Source organism: Colobus angolensis, unplaced genomic scaffold (genome assembly GCF_000951035.1).
Source record: "Colobus angolensis palliatus isolate OR3802 unplaced genomic scaffold, Cang.pa_1.0 Scaffold228, whole genome shotgun sequence".
Lineage (NCBI taxonomy): Eukaryota > Metazoa > Chordata > Mammalia > Primates > Cercopithecidae > Colobus > Colobus angolensis.
The window spans coordinates 1083101-1098564 of record NW_012115466.1 but is presented as its reverse complement, the minus strand read 5'-3'; the positions used below and the strand labels follow the sequence as shown (position 1 = coordinate 1098564).

At 38.7% G+C, this 15464-nt stretch overlaps 1 protein-coding gene across 3 annotated transcripts in view; it reads right to left on the bottom strand.

Moving 5' to 3' along the window:
- Positions 1-15464, bottom strand: part of TBL1XR1 (transducin (beta)-like 1 X-linked receptor 1) — a 189124-nt gene that overhangs the window by 50677 nt on the left and 122983 nt on the right. Inside the window, exon 3 of one of the 3 annotated variants that reach the window (XM_011944135.1) lies at positions 12387-12505. The exons of the other annotated variants lie outside the window; for them this stretch is intronic. The gene's annotated coding sequence lies outside the window, so the exon portion shown is untranslated. The remainder of the gene's footprint in view (positions 1-12386; positions 12506-15464) is intronic. 3 annotated transcript variants of the gene reach the window in all.

The following is a 15464-nucleotide window of genomic DNA, read 5'->3' as shown; positions in this document are numbered from 1 at the left end:
AGAAGGAAAGAAGGAAAGGAAGGAAGGAAGGAAAGAAGGAAAGAAGGAAAGGAAGGAAAGGAAGGAAAAGAAGGAAAGGAAGGAAAGGAAGGAAAGGAAGGAAGGAAGACAACACACCAAATCAATTATTCATTAGTTAACTGAGACTTCTAGTATCAAATTGGTTTCCATTGTGATCTAAGCCAGGGATCTGCAAACTACAGCCTGTATGTCAAATCCAACCTGTCACCTATTTTTATACAGCCCACAAGTAAGAATGGTTTTCACAAAATACTTTTTCAAAAAACAAGAATATTTGTTGTTTATTTGATGATAGGGAACATTGACTCATAATCTCAATTAGGCAATTTTTAAAAGTCTCAACAAAGCTCTTGAGGCTTGAGAGCAGTAAACTAGCATCCATTATATGATGAGTCAACTTTGATTTAAGTCCAAGTGTCAATAGCTACAAATTTATTTCTTTTTATACGCAAAAGACCTCTGATGAGCTGTCTTACTGCCCCCAGACATTGACTTCAGCTTCCTAAATGTATAAAAGTGATTATTTACACAGATTATAACTAAGATCCTTCTAAAACATAAAAATACATTATCCTAGGAAATAATGTGTGTGGAATAACTGGATAAATTACTGACAAGGTACATCAAGAGGGAAATAAAGAAGGACAAGAAACGAAAACACTAAGAGATAATAAGACAGGTCATACTACTTCTGGTACACATTTTCTTTTCTTTTTTTCTTCTTTTTTTCTTCTTTTTTTTTTTGGAGATAGAGTTTTGCTGTGTCACCCAGGCTGGAGTGCAGCAGTGCAATCTTGGTTCACTGCAAGCTCCGCCTCCCGGGTTCTTGCCATTCTTCCGCCTCAGCCTCCCGAGTAGCTGGGACTACAGGAGCCCGCCACCATGCCCAGCTAATTTTTTGTATTTTTTAGTAGAGAAAGGGTTTCACCATTTTAGCCAGGATGGCCTCGATCTCCTGACCTCATGATCTGCCCACCTTGGCCTCCCAAAGTGCTGGGATTTCAACAATTGAGCAGTAATCAGTCACAGAACTTAAAGTAAAGCAATGTCAGTCTGGGAACGAATCAGAAAGTCAGACATAAAAAGTAAAAATCAGCTGGGTGCAGTGGCTCACACCTGCAACCCTAACACTTTGGGAGGCTGAGGTGGGTGGATCACCTGGGGTCAGGAGATCAAGACCAGTTTGGCCAACATGGTGAAACCCCACCTCTACTAAAATACAAAAATTAGCCGGGCATGATGCCGGGTGCCTGTAATCCCAGTTACTCGGGATGCTGAGATGGGAGAATCACCTGAACCCAGGAGACGGTGGCTGCAGTGAGCTGAGATCGCGTCACTGCATTCCAGCGTGGGCAGCTGAGTGAGGCTCCGTCTCAAAAATGAAAATAAAAACAAAAATAAAAATAAACTAAAATAAAGAAGTCAGTCCTTCTCACTAGCATAAAAAACTGAGTTTGTCTGAATAGGAATCAGTATTACAATAGAAAGCTAATGAAACTTTCTCAACTAAAACTTCTCATTCTAGCTTTGGAACAGACATGTTCTGAGAATCTTAAAGAGTGGAACACATGCTAAAGCTTTTCAAGGACAGTTAATTGCCAGTTAATCACCTGAATAGATGGGAACTCTGTTTAAAACTCAAATAGTATGGGAAGAACAAAGAGAAAAGGAGGCCAGAGTAATAACTACTACCCATAGCAATGCTTATGAAACAGTATATTAGAAAGAAGATGTGGTTATTCCTTGGTTCCTCATGAGGGAAAAAAAATCCTAAGTAACTCAGACTAGTAAGTAAATCAAAACATGTGTCCATGGATTGGTTACACTCAGTCAATTCTCTGGAAAGTCAAGGGTAAAAATGTCCAAAAGACTGTTCAGGCAGCAGAAATATGTGACTGATACAGATCAAGAATCGAGGTATAGTTTAAAAAAAAAAATAAACTGTAAAGAGATCAACATCCATCCCCCATAAGGCAATAAATGCTTGCTCAAATCAAGTGAAGAAGACGCAAACTAACTTTAGTACTCAGCTAACAGATTGACACATACATATGTGCACTCACACACAACCCAGCTAAGTAAACCAAGAAGGAAAAGGGAAAAGAAAATGGAGTAAAGATAACTGACATAAATTGGAGCAGGTTTCCAACTTTTATTGAAAACTAAGAGAAATCCACCATGAAAGTCTCATAGGTCAGTTTCACAGGGTGAGAGAAAACAGTTGGCAGTACTGTCATATAAAATGTACTATTTAAAAAACAAGCAAACAAAAAAGCCCACATGGCACATGGACTGGGGAGAAGAGAAGTACATCACTCCATAACCACACTGAGGCCCTACTGTAAGTGCCCTACCCAGTCAAGTTACAGTCTCTAACTGCAAAGTTAACTCTTAATATTTCTTAATAAAATAGTATCTTCTTAGAAGATTCTTTCTTAAAAGACACATAGCAATGTACTTTACTGTTAAGAGTGTTCAAAACTTAAAATCAGATACGGTATTTTGTTATACTCATGACAAAATGTGATCAACTTTTTATTTAGCATAGTAATTGGGATCCATAGAACCCTGGAGTTCCCAAGACTTTTTAAGGGATCTGTGAGGTCAAAATTATTTTTGTAGTATTACTAGGATATTACTTGCATTTTTCACTCCATTGGCATTTGCACCAATGTTACCACCAATGTTACAAAGCAATAGTGGGTAAAACTGCTCACACCTTAGTATTACGAACCAAGACCTGATGGTATTACTAGTAGTCATTGTATTTTTTCACCACTATGCACTCAAAACAAAAAAGAATCCCTGAAGAATATTCTTGAATGAAGCAGAAAAAGTAATATTATGAAAATCTTAATGTTCAAATACGGATCTTTTTAATACACTATGTGACAAAGTGCTAAGTAAACATAGAGCACTTCTATTGCATACTAAAATAATGGTTGTCTCAAAAAACAGCACTGCAATTGTTTGAACTGCAAGTTACACTAGTCACTTTTTTCATGGAACAACGTTTACACTTCAAAGAAGAAACGACAATATAGTTATTCAGACTGGGGATTTGGCAGACATTTTCTTGCAAATGAATGAAATGAAACTGACTTTAAAGAATACATGGCCAGGTGCAGCGGCTCACAGCTGCAATCCCAGCACTTTGGGAAGCTGAGGTGGGTGGATCAGTTGAGGTCAGGAGTTCAAGACCAGGCTGGCCAAGATGGTGAAACTCTTTCTCTACTAAAAACACAAAAATTACCCGGGTGTGGTAGCATGCACCCGTAATCCCAGCTACCTGGGAGGTTCGGGCAGGAGAACTGCTTGAACCCGGGAGGAGGAGGTTACAGTGAGTCAAGATAGGACCACTGCACTCCAAGCCGGGTGACAAAGAGAGTTGGATTTCCAAAAAAAAAAGCAAGCATTAGTAAGTAATACAAAATTTCCATTTTAATATCTGATACAGTTAATATTGGTAACTATAACATAAACAAAAGCTCTTTGAGACCATCAATAAATTAAGATTGTAACAAGGCCCTAAGATTAAAATGTTTGAGACCTTAGCCCATAGTATCGGTCATATTTTAACACAACCTAAATCTTTAGTTTGGTTTCTGTTGTGTTCATGTTGGAATACATATTATTCAATACGTTTATACTTAATAAACAAAAAAGGTACTTAAGAGCCATACACACGTGAACCCGGGAAGCAGAGCTTGCAGTGAGCCAAGATTGCACCACTGCACTCCAGCCTGGGCGACAGAGCGAGAATCTGTCTCAAAAAAAAATAATAATAAAATAAAAAGCCATAAACATCAGCGTACCAAAGTTTTAGTTTTGATGTAACACATGGCATCTACTAACTCCAAAACATATTAGAGGAATTAAAATTATAAATTTTCTGAGACTACACTTCTATAAATGGACTTCTATTTGTAAAGATTGAATCATTTTACTTAAATTTAGTTTTTCTATCATGCATGTAACAAATGTTTTACTGAGTACTACACTACACACCTGCCACTGTTTACTAGTACTACACTACACACCTGCCCTCAACACTGTAACATTATAGAAATCCACCGGGCGCAGTGGCTCACGTCTGTAATCCCAGCACTTTGGGAGGCTGAGGTGGGCGGATCACGAGGTCAGGAGATAGAGACCATCCTGGCTAATACGGTGAAACCCCACCTCTACTAAAAACACAAAAAAATTAGCAGGACGTGGTGGCGGGCGCCTGTAGTCCCAGCTACTCTGAAGGCTGAGGCAGGAGAATGGCGCGAACCCGGGAGGCGGAGCTTGCAGTGAGCCGAGATTGCGCTTGCATTCCACCCTGAGTGACAGAGCCAGACTCTGTCCCTAATATAAAGAAACAATAAATACTGTGAAGAGTAGCCAAACTCACTCCATTTGCTACCAAACTTTACTAGGAGAAGGTGTAGAGGAGTGTGGAAGCTGCTACCGCAACACACTGTCTTTCCTTCTGGTGGGATTCAGCATGTTTTTGTGTGTTTTGCCTAGACTCATCACTTGTATTGTAGAAGGTGTCAAAGGGTTGCAATCCCTTTCCTTCTAACCAAAACTGGAAACTAGTCTCTCTCTTGCAGCATTTAATTCCCAAGAAAACACATTCCAGACTCCAAACATGGGGTAGCATTCTTTACCACATACATAGCAACAAAGAATGCAGTGCTTTGGTACTGGAGAATTGATTTATTATATACTCAACTTGTTTGCTACATAAGGAATAAAGGCAGTGGGGCTAGCTGGGCAAAAAATCTGAAATTCTTTATAGCCAGATTTCCAAGTTATACCTGGTACAGTTTCCATATCCGTCCCTGTGTACCTTGAGGACACGTAAGAACAGAGAAGATGTAGGGAGTGAAAGAGCTAGAGAATAGAGAGGCATGTGTGTTTAATAATGCCAAGAAACTAGTTTACACTTAACACTGCTATTCCTGACCATATCAATAATTGCTGTGGATATATTAGAAGATACTCAAGCATAAGATGATAGGGCTTTTCTTCTTTCCAAAATCATTGCATATGAGCCATGATCAACCTCTTTGCCAAGAAGAGGCCTAAGCCTAGGGGAAAATGTGAGTAAGCACAGCTCTCCCTAAGCTTCTACCAACCTTTCCCTAGATCAACCTTTTCCTTACCAACCACCTCAAAATTTAGCAGTATTTCACTAATTAAACTCTCTGCCTTGACAACTTCCTCATCCCCACCTTCTCCCGAGCCCAAAATCTGATCCCCCACATTCTAACATCAACGGAGCCCACTGACCTCTTCAAACAGATTTATATTCCAAGTTTTCTACACTACCTCCCAACCCTCACCACCACCAAGTATATTTCATTCCTTAAAGCCAGTTAGGTGACAGGCTGAACCTAATATAACAAAATGTTAATGAATAATAGCTTAATGTTTTGCTTTCCAAGGAACTTACTTATATCACAATAAAGACATAAATACATTTTAACTCAATCTTTTTCAAACTTAAGTACCTTAATATTTTTAAAACGTGAAGGTGAACACTGTACACAACACAGTTTAGAAATTTGTGGTTTATCCAACCAAAGACATTCTGATAACCTGTACAAAATGTAACGACGTAAGAGAAACAGGCCCAAAGACCACAAAGTACTCTCAAAATCCACATGTCCTTCTGCATCAGTTTCCCAGAGCTACTGTGATAGCTACAACAAACTGGGCCACTTAAAATTACAAAAGAAACTAATTGTCTCATAGTTCTATGGCTAGAAGCCCGAAGTGAACTGTGTTGACAGTGCCACGATCCCTCCAACGTCTCTAAAAGAGAGTCATTCTATCCATCTTTCAGCTTCTGTAGCAGCCGGCATTCCTTGGCTTGTAGCAGTAAAATTCCGGTCTCTGCCTCCATCTTCACATGGCCAACTTGCTTTGTGTCTGAGTCTTTCATTCTCCTCTTTGTGTGTTGTCTGTGTCCAAATTTCCCTCTTTTTATAAAAACACCAGTCATACTGGAATAGGGCCCATGCTAACAACATCATCTTAACGTGATTTACAAAGATCTTATTTCCATTCCAAATAAGTCACATTCACAGGTACTAGGAGTTGGCACCTCAACATATCTTTGTGGGGACACAATTCATAATATTTACTAGCTTTTGAAACTTCCCTACTCATCAACTATAAAACTTAGTGTTGTGTGGTTCAATACAGATTTCCAGCTTAGAAAGAACTAACTCAAGTACAGTTCACTTTTTCAGGCTGAAAAAGATAACAGATTTGAAGGTATGTTTCTCAATCTAAATAGACAGACCCCTCCTCCTGCATCTACTTAGCAGCTAGACTACTCATTTATGCAATAAACATTAAAAAATAAGCTAACCTCAAGCTCATTTCTTCCTGCCTTGGCTGCCAAACTTCTGTTTAAAGGTGCTTTCTAGCAAAGTTCTAAATTAGCGTGACAATAAAGTACCATAAACTAAGAGGCTTAGAACAGAAATTTATTGTCTTATAGAAGTCCAAAATCAAGGTGTTCGCAGGGCCACATCCCCTCTGAAGGTGCTAAGGAGGGGTCTGTTTCAGGCCTCTCTCCTAGCTTCCTTGGTGTCTTAGTCCACTGGGGCTACTGAAAAACAAAACAAAACACCTCAGCTGGAAGTTTTTTCTCACAGTTCTGGAGGCTGTGAAGCCCAAGATCAAGGTGCCAACAGATACAGTGCCCAGTGAAGGCTCTCTGCTTCACAGATGGTGCCTTCTGGCTGTGTCTTCCTCATACTGTGTAAGGAGCCTGGGGGTTCCCTTCAACTTCTTTTATAAGGTCACAATTCTATTCATTGAGGGTAAAGCCCTTATGTCTTAATTACTTCCAAAAAAGCCCCACCTCTTAATACCACTGCAATGGAGATCAGGTTTCAACATAAATTTTGGAGGGACAAATTCAGACCATAGAGCTTGGCTTGTAGATGCATCACTCTAGTCACTTTGCCATGTTCTCTCCCTGTGTCTTCATACTGTTTTCCCTCTGTATGTGCCCAAATTTTCTCTTTTTCATAAGGACTCCAATCATAAGGTATTACGATCTACCTAAATGATCCCGTTTTAACTTGAGTATCTCTATAAGGACCCTATTTCCAAATAAGATTACATTCCGAGGTACTGGAGGTTAGGACTCCAACTTATGAATTTAGGGGGATACAATTCAATCTATAATAGTCACACTAAGCTGAGAAAGCCTGGGATGACAAATAACAGATTCCATCATTTGCCCCTTCCATGCTGTAGAAGACAGGTATAGACAAGGGTAACAAAAGCCTTTTCCTCTTACCTCCAGTCATCTGTCTACCTTGGTTATCAGAGAATCCCCTTAAAACAAAAACAAAACTAACACTAATAACAGTAACTATGATGGCATTGACACATGGGAACAACCAATTTTAGTGGCTGGAGGAAGCTGAAGGTATTACTGGTTCAGAATTCAAGCGTTCTTTTTCCCTGCAATAGAGTTATTCATCCCCCTCCCGGCAACATGGACCTTGGCTATGTGACGTTAATTTGGCCAGTGGAATTCCAGAAGATGTGATACACACTGTATCCAATCACAAGATTTTAGAGACATTACAAGTGTCTGCCAGCTCTCTTGCTCAATGAGCATGTCCTGTATGGGGCCTGCTTCAACAGCTTGGCTCTCCAAATGAGCAGACAACTGGAAGACAGCCACAGTCAACCCACCTTGTCTACATACAAAATGAATGACAAAGAACCTTCTAATACTGTAAAAGAGTAAAACTGTCTACTAACAAAGAAACCTTACAAGAGTACTTTCGCTGCACACATCTCTAGGGAATATAATCTAAGGACAGAAAAGAACCACAAAAATTTTAAACTGCTTTTGTTAGTGTTATAATAATAGTTTTATTAGTATTATTAACTTGAAACTTTTTATAAATATAGAGCAGGTAAGAAATTATGTTAAATCCATCATAAAACAAAATTTTCAGAAAGGAAAAATACTTAACTTTTACTTTACATCTCACCTGAAAATTAGGGATTTTGGTGAGATGGAGTCCTTGAGGAAAGGGAAAAAAAACTTATATTCACATAATACAAATGAGGCTTTAAAACTCTGTACATTCTAAAATGTATTCAACACCTATTACAGCCACGTCTTTCTTTCTACAGTACCTATCACCTGTATTATTACAATAGTCTGAGTCTCCTAAGTTCTCCATTCTATGGTTCCAAAGTACCTATCTAGCCATACAGTACCACCTTTAAATGCACTTTACTCTTCAAGTGAGTATATTGGTATCATTCTAACATGTCCCACAACTTCCACTTTATTGCTTTTAGTTCTGTTTCAACTGCACTTGTTGAAATTCGTCTATTCTTCTTCAAATATTGTATGTTTATGATACCTATTCAAATATCAACATTAAAGATGTCTGGCTACTTTCCTCCTGTACCCCTAAGTGCAGTTTTATTACTCTTCTCAAAATCGGACAACAGTAAAAAGATTATTAGACCAGAAGTCAGAACACTGACATTTTCCTTTTAATGCTACTGGCTTTTGACATTAAGACATTACATCAAGTCATTTTAACTTCCCGGAGCCCCAGTTTCTTCAACTGTGAAAGATAATAAAACCTAATCTACACACCTCACAGGTGGGAATGCATGGAAAAGCCATTTATAATCTATTAAGTGTTAACATTATGATGATGTCACCTTTTAATATGCATATTTTTTCAACCACTACCAGATTATAAGCATTTAAAAAGCACTGTCATGCTCTGGTTTCTCTTCGGAACGAATAAATCTTTTGTTTTGTTTTGTTAAAAAAGGCAAATCAGCAGCCTGTATCTGATAAGGCACCTAAAACATTATTCAAATGTATTTTTAAGCTTTCATAAATAATAAAACATAGCGCTCATGCTCCAGGATGGTTCACACTCGTCATTCCAGCACTTTAGGGGGCCGAGGCGGGAGGATCACCTGAGCCCTGGGCAACATAGGGAGACCCCGTATCTACAAAAAAAAAAAAAAAAAAAGGTTTTAATCAGTCAGGTACGGTGGCATGCACCTGTAGTTCCAGCTACTGGGGAGGATGAGGTGTGAGGATCACTTGGGCCCAGGAGTTTGAGGCTGCAGTGAGCTATGATTATACCACCACTGCACTCCAGCTGGGGCGAAAGAGTGAGACCCCATCTCAAAAAAATAAAGTGTAGGCTGGGCGCGGTGGCTCAAGCCTGTAATCCCAGCACTTTGGGAGGCCGAGACGGGCGGATCACGAGGTCAGGAGATCGAGACCATCCTGGCTAACACGGTGAAACCCCGTCTCTACTAAAAATACAAAAAACTAGGCGGGGTGGGTGGCAGGCGCTTGTAGTCCCAGTTACTCTGGGGGCTGAGGCAGGAGAATGGTGTAAACCCGGGAGGCGGAGCTTGCAGTGAGCTGAGATCTGGCCACTGCACTCCAGTCCGGGCGACAGAGCAAGACTCCGTCTCAAAAAAAAAAAAAAAGTGTAATTCAAGCAGTATTTACATACAATTTTTGCCTTGATTAAAATAAAACAATGTCGGCTGAGCACGGTGGCTCATGCCTGTAATCCCAGCACTTTGGGAGGCCAAGGCAGGCGGATCACGAGGTCAGGAGATCAAGACCATCCTAACTAACACAGTGAAATCCCGTCTCTCCTAAAAATACAAAATTAGCCAGGCATGGTGGCAAGCGCCTGCAGTCCCAGCTACTTGGGAGGCTGAGGCAGGAGAACTGCTTGAACTTGGGAGGCAGAGGTTGCAGTGAGCCAAGATTGTGCCACTGCACTCCAGCTTGGGCGACAGAGCGAGACTCCATCTCAAAAAAAAAATAGGTAACTAAAAATAAAAAATAAAACAATACCTACAAGTCTTCACACAGATATCTTTCCAGGAAAACTAGTCAAATAAATATTTCTATCATAGATCCCTGATTTAGTTCATCTGAATCACAATTAGTTAACTGACAGTTGACTAGGGATGCTTTAAAATGGCTGACAAATACTTAAACTAAATAAAAAATTTCAAAAACCTTAATATTTATCTATGTGATGTAAAGTGTCTGTGTGATTATGACAGTGGTACTCTGTCCAACTCAACTAATTTATCCAGCACTCATAGCAGTTAAGCATTGGTGCTTTAGTTTACCCTAAAATTATAAAGTTTGATACCATGGTTATTTCAGTGACATAACACCACAGATTTTTTATTTCTTTTTAAGAGACAGGATCTCACTCTGTGGCCCAGGCTGGAGTGCAGTCATGCGATCAAAGCTCACTGCAACCTCAAACTCCTGGGCACAAGGGATGCCCCTGTCTCATACATCCAAATAGCTGGGACTACAGGCGTGTGCACCTTAATTACAAAAATAATTTTATAATTATTTTCTGTAGAGATAGGGTCATGCTATGTTGTCCAGGCTTGTCTCAAGTTCCTGGTCTAGAGCAGTCATCCACCTGAGCCTTAATAAATGGTGGGATTACAGACGTGAGCCACCATGCCTGGACAGCAACAGATTTTTTAAAAAATGAATATGTAAGGCTGGGTGTGGTGGCTCACAGTTGTAATCCCAACACTTTTGGGAGGCTGAGGCAGGCATATCACCTGAGGTCAAGAGTTCAAGACCAGACTGGCCAATATGGTGAAACCCAGTCTCTATTAAAAACATAAAACTTAGACAGATGTGGTAGTGGGCGCCTGTAATCCCAGCTACTCAGGAAGCTGAGGCAGGAGAATCGCTTGAACCCAGGAAGTGTGTAGGTTGCAGTGAGCTGAGATCGCGCCATTGCACTCCAGCTTGGGCAACAAGAGTGAAACTCCGTCTCAAAAAAAAAAAAAAAGTGTTGATTTTCATTAAGCTGGTAGATTTTGTACTTTCCTGATCTTTTACAAATGCAAAATTAATTGACAGGCAACATTCATAAATTGTTTTTTTTAAACGGAAGGTAAGGGATTGTGATAGTTAAGACAAAGGTAAGGCAAGTTCTCCCTCTTTTTCCCTCCCACCTTCCACCTCATGGGGCTTGGGCACCTCTCTTCTGCCCTTGGACCTCAGAACTCCATATTCTCTGGTCTTTGGCCTCCAGGATTTACATCAGCAGCTCCCCAGGTGCTTAGGTCTTTGTCCTCAGACTGAGCGTTATAACACGGGCTTCCCTGGTTAGGAAGCATTCAGACGTGAGACTAAATCAGGCTTCCCCAGTTTTCTCCAAGCTTGTAGACAACCTAGGTTGGTCTTCTCAAACTCCATTAGCACGTGAGTCAATTCCCACAGTAAATTCACACACACATTTTTTTCCCACCTCTCTGAAGAACCTGGACTAATGCAGGGGTAAAAATGACACCTTGGTCCTATAACCTGTAATCATGAACTTACTGTAAGAACTGGAGAAAGGCTGGGCACGGTGGCTCACGCCTGTAATCCCAGCACTTTGGGAGGCAAAGGCTGGTGGATCATGAGGTCAGGAGATCGAGACCATCCTGGCTAACATGGTGAAACCCTGTCTCTACTAAAAATACAAAAAATTGGCCAGGCGTGGTGGTGGGTGCGTGTGTTCCCAGCTACTCGGGAGGCTGAGGCAGGAGAATGGCATGAACTTGGGAGGTAGAGCTTGCAGTGAGCCAAGATCGCACCATTGCACTCCAGCCTGGGCAACAGAGCGAGACTTCGGCTCAAAAAAAAAAAAAAAAAGAGAAGCCCTTGAATTGCCCTTGAAAACCACATAAACCTGTAATATCGTGTGAAAACAGAAAGCAAGAAAATTACCAAAAATTGCTAGGGACTTGTCAAAAGGATATAGGAGCCAACCTGAGTACCAATAAAGAAAACAATGCAATAACCTAAAACATAAATGTGCATAAATCCATGCATTCATAGCATAGGCTATTTTAATGGCAGTTATATCACACTGTTGGCTGATTATTTCTTGGGATGTTGGTATTTCACAAAAAAAAAAAAAAAGTTTTTGTATCCAGTATTATAGCTCCTTAGATCTCATCCACACTTTTGGACTTACTTGTAATTAACTTTTTTAATCTACATGTAAGACTCTACAAATAATTCCTGTTACACATTTTAATCAATTGCTGCTACAATGCCTGATAAAATGGCAGTCATCATTGGTAAGAAATCCTCTGAAAGTTTAACTCTTAAAAATAACAGTCAAACATCAAGAAGAGGTAGCAGCAAAATAAAAAAGTGTCACAAGTATTTGGGTCTATATAATTGATTAAAATAAATATGGGTAGAAAAGGAAAATAAGAGTTAGGCAAGAATGAGGATTAGTAATTAATGAGGGTAGCAAATCACTTTATGTGTTCATTTAAAAAAAAAAAAAAAAGCTCACTCTGTATGTGATGTTGCTGAGTTCCATAAAGACAAATATCAGGCAGCAAGATGTGATAAAAGGAGTCCTGGACTGAGTCAGGAGACCTTTGTTCTAGTCCAAGGCCTCAGTTTCCTCTTCTGTAAAATGGGGGTACTGAATTAGATAGTATGAAAGGGCTCCTCTAGCTTTAACACTGAGTGATCCTAAAGATGAATTTAGGAAGAATCAATCAAATGTAAGATGTTTGTTAACAGTAAGGTTTAACTGTTAACACTGGAAACAGCAGTAGGGAACAAGGTTGAAAATAATTTTCATAAGGACATAATTATGTCCTCAATAAAAAGGACATAAACAAAATTTAAAATTGCAAAAAGCAACTGCTTTCTATCTTTTAACTACTAGAAAGGTTTTTAGAATTTATCAGCCTCAGTACCATGATCAGGCTTAATCATTATTATCTAAGCTGAATTAGTAACGAGTAACCCAAATTATGGCCCGAAAAGACCTATTCACCTTTGGCCAGGCTGCCCAAGTAAATCTAGAAAATAGCACACCTTTGAGCTAGTACTTACTTTAAGTGATAAAGTGCCCATAACTGTCCCAGATTAAATAACTGATCAAAGAATAAAATGACAAGAAAAATGATTAAACTATTTAAATTTAACATGCAATAAAACAATAAGTATGCTTGTAATATCCTTCTGTGTTGATGAGCATATTTTCCCTACTCATAATATTTTTTTCTGGTTCTCTCAAAGTAGAATCTGGCTTCTCCTTCTGACAATAAAGCTAACTGAAAGGAAAAAAAAAGTTTTTTTTTTTTTAGTGACACACAGAAACATTTTTTTAAAAAACAGTGTCTCCATGTTTAAGTTTTCTATACTGAAAGAAATCAAATATCTCTCGGTAACAACAGGTCCTGGTACCTCAAAATCTGTGGTTTTCTAACTAATTTCCTAAATATAATTAACTGCCTGGTTCTAGGAAATTCTCCAGGATCTGACAAATGTAATAACTAGCTTTAAGTTCAAAGATCAACTGATGTTCTACTTTATATTTCTTTATTCCTTTATAGCTCCTTGCTTCTGTTGATGCTAAGATTCTTACCTGGCAGACTTAACACTTCAAGGATGTGAGAACCAGTAAACATATCTCTACAATCAAGAAGCTCTTAAAAAATCTACTTTTAAAGGATGTAAAGATATGATGAAACATTCAATGGAAAAACCTTGTTTTTTAAAGTTTTTCTTAAATGCAAATTACCTAAAGTGATTATAAAATAACTTGGCATACATGCAAGTCCACTACTTAGTCATTTGAACATTTCACCTTGGCAATACAAAACAATCAGAATCATTAATAAGATTTCTCTCTTGTTCTTGGCCAGTCTTAAGATGGATGTAATATCAATGTGTCTCTGAGATAGAAATCTTTGAAGCAAAACTTTCATTTACATTAAATGTATTGTTCATTTTGATTTTGGTATTATGATGGCAAATAACAGAAATCACAATGATATACAGATAACTCTTTAGGGTTCCATTTTGATCATGAGCTGTTTTCAGCAATTTTATCCATCTACCTTACCTTGTCCATCATTTTTTTCAGAGAGACTTAAATATTCGGATATTTAATAACAGGTGGGTTGTGGTGGCTCACACCTTTAATACCAGCACTCTGGCAGGCTGAGAGAGAAGGATCACTTGAGCCCAGGAGTTCTACACCAGCCTGGGCAACATAACAAGACCTCATCTCTTTTACAATAGTATTATCTTTACTCAGTATAATTACAGTACTGTATAATATAGTATATATATTACTATAATACATATAGTATTATACATTATAGTCTTTAGTCAGTATTACATAGATGTAAATCAGCTCCTGCAAAAATTTAAGTCTAACTGAACTATTGTTTCTGTTTGGGTAAAATATTCTCCTCTAGGAAGACACTGGTACTAAAATTAGAAGTTAAGGAGAATTTGATGTTTAAATAACTAGCTGGTACACAGTGTGAAACCCACTCGATTGTTCACCACTAAATTTCTATCTAGAAGACATAAACACACAATTGTAATTCTACCATCTCCAAAGTTAGCACACAACACAATTTTCTCAAAGACCAAAATGCCTCATTTAGATATCAGTAATACAGAATTCTTACAACAAAATGACCTGGGCGAGGCGTAACATAGCAGTTTTCCTTTGATAAAGTTATAATATATACAAATGGTGATTTAAACAAAAAAATTACTGCAATACATTTGGAGTGATAGAAAGACAAAAGACCAAAAATGAAGTCCAAACTTTTGGTTTCTAGAGAAATATCAAATCATTATAACATCAAGTAATTTCATGTTATGTTCTAAAATGAATTTAAAATTGAAGTGCTTCCAAAAAAAATACCAGAGAGAAAATGAAATAAATTTAAAAATCTTATATCTTGTAATTACAAATTATATTTTAATATCAATACTTTACTTTTCTCTCATCCCCACTCACAATTTAATCTGATATATATATGTTTAAAAATTGAGGCCATCAGAATAACTTTCCTAACAGCAAATTAACAGAGGCCAGAAAATGAACCAGTATTTATAACATTTATGCATAACACTGGATGTTACAGTACTGAATTTTAATACGACTATACTTGTATCTCAAAACTTTATGAAAGAACCATAAAATCCTGTCACAGTGCTTTTTAATCCAACAACTTCCTAACAGACCATTACTAAATTTCTAAGATAGAGATTTTATATATATTATATATAAAAGTATATATATTTGTGTGTGTGTGTGTATTTTTTTTTTGAGACAGAGTCTCACCGTGTCGCCCAAGCTGGAATGCAGTGGCTCGATCTTGGCTCACTGCAAGCTCCACCTCCCAGGTTGATGCCATCCTCCTGCCTCAGCCTCCCAAGTAGCTGGGACTACAGGCGCCCTCCACCACACCAGCTAATTTTTTGTATTTTTTTTTTTTTTTGAGGCGGAGTCTCGACGCTCTGTCGCCCGGACTGGAGTGCACTGGCCGGATCTCAGCTCACTGCAAGCTCCGCCTCCCAGGTTTACGCCATTCTCCTGCCTCAGCCTCCC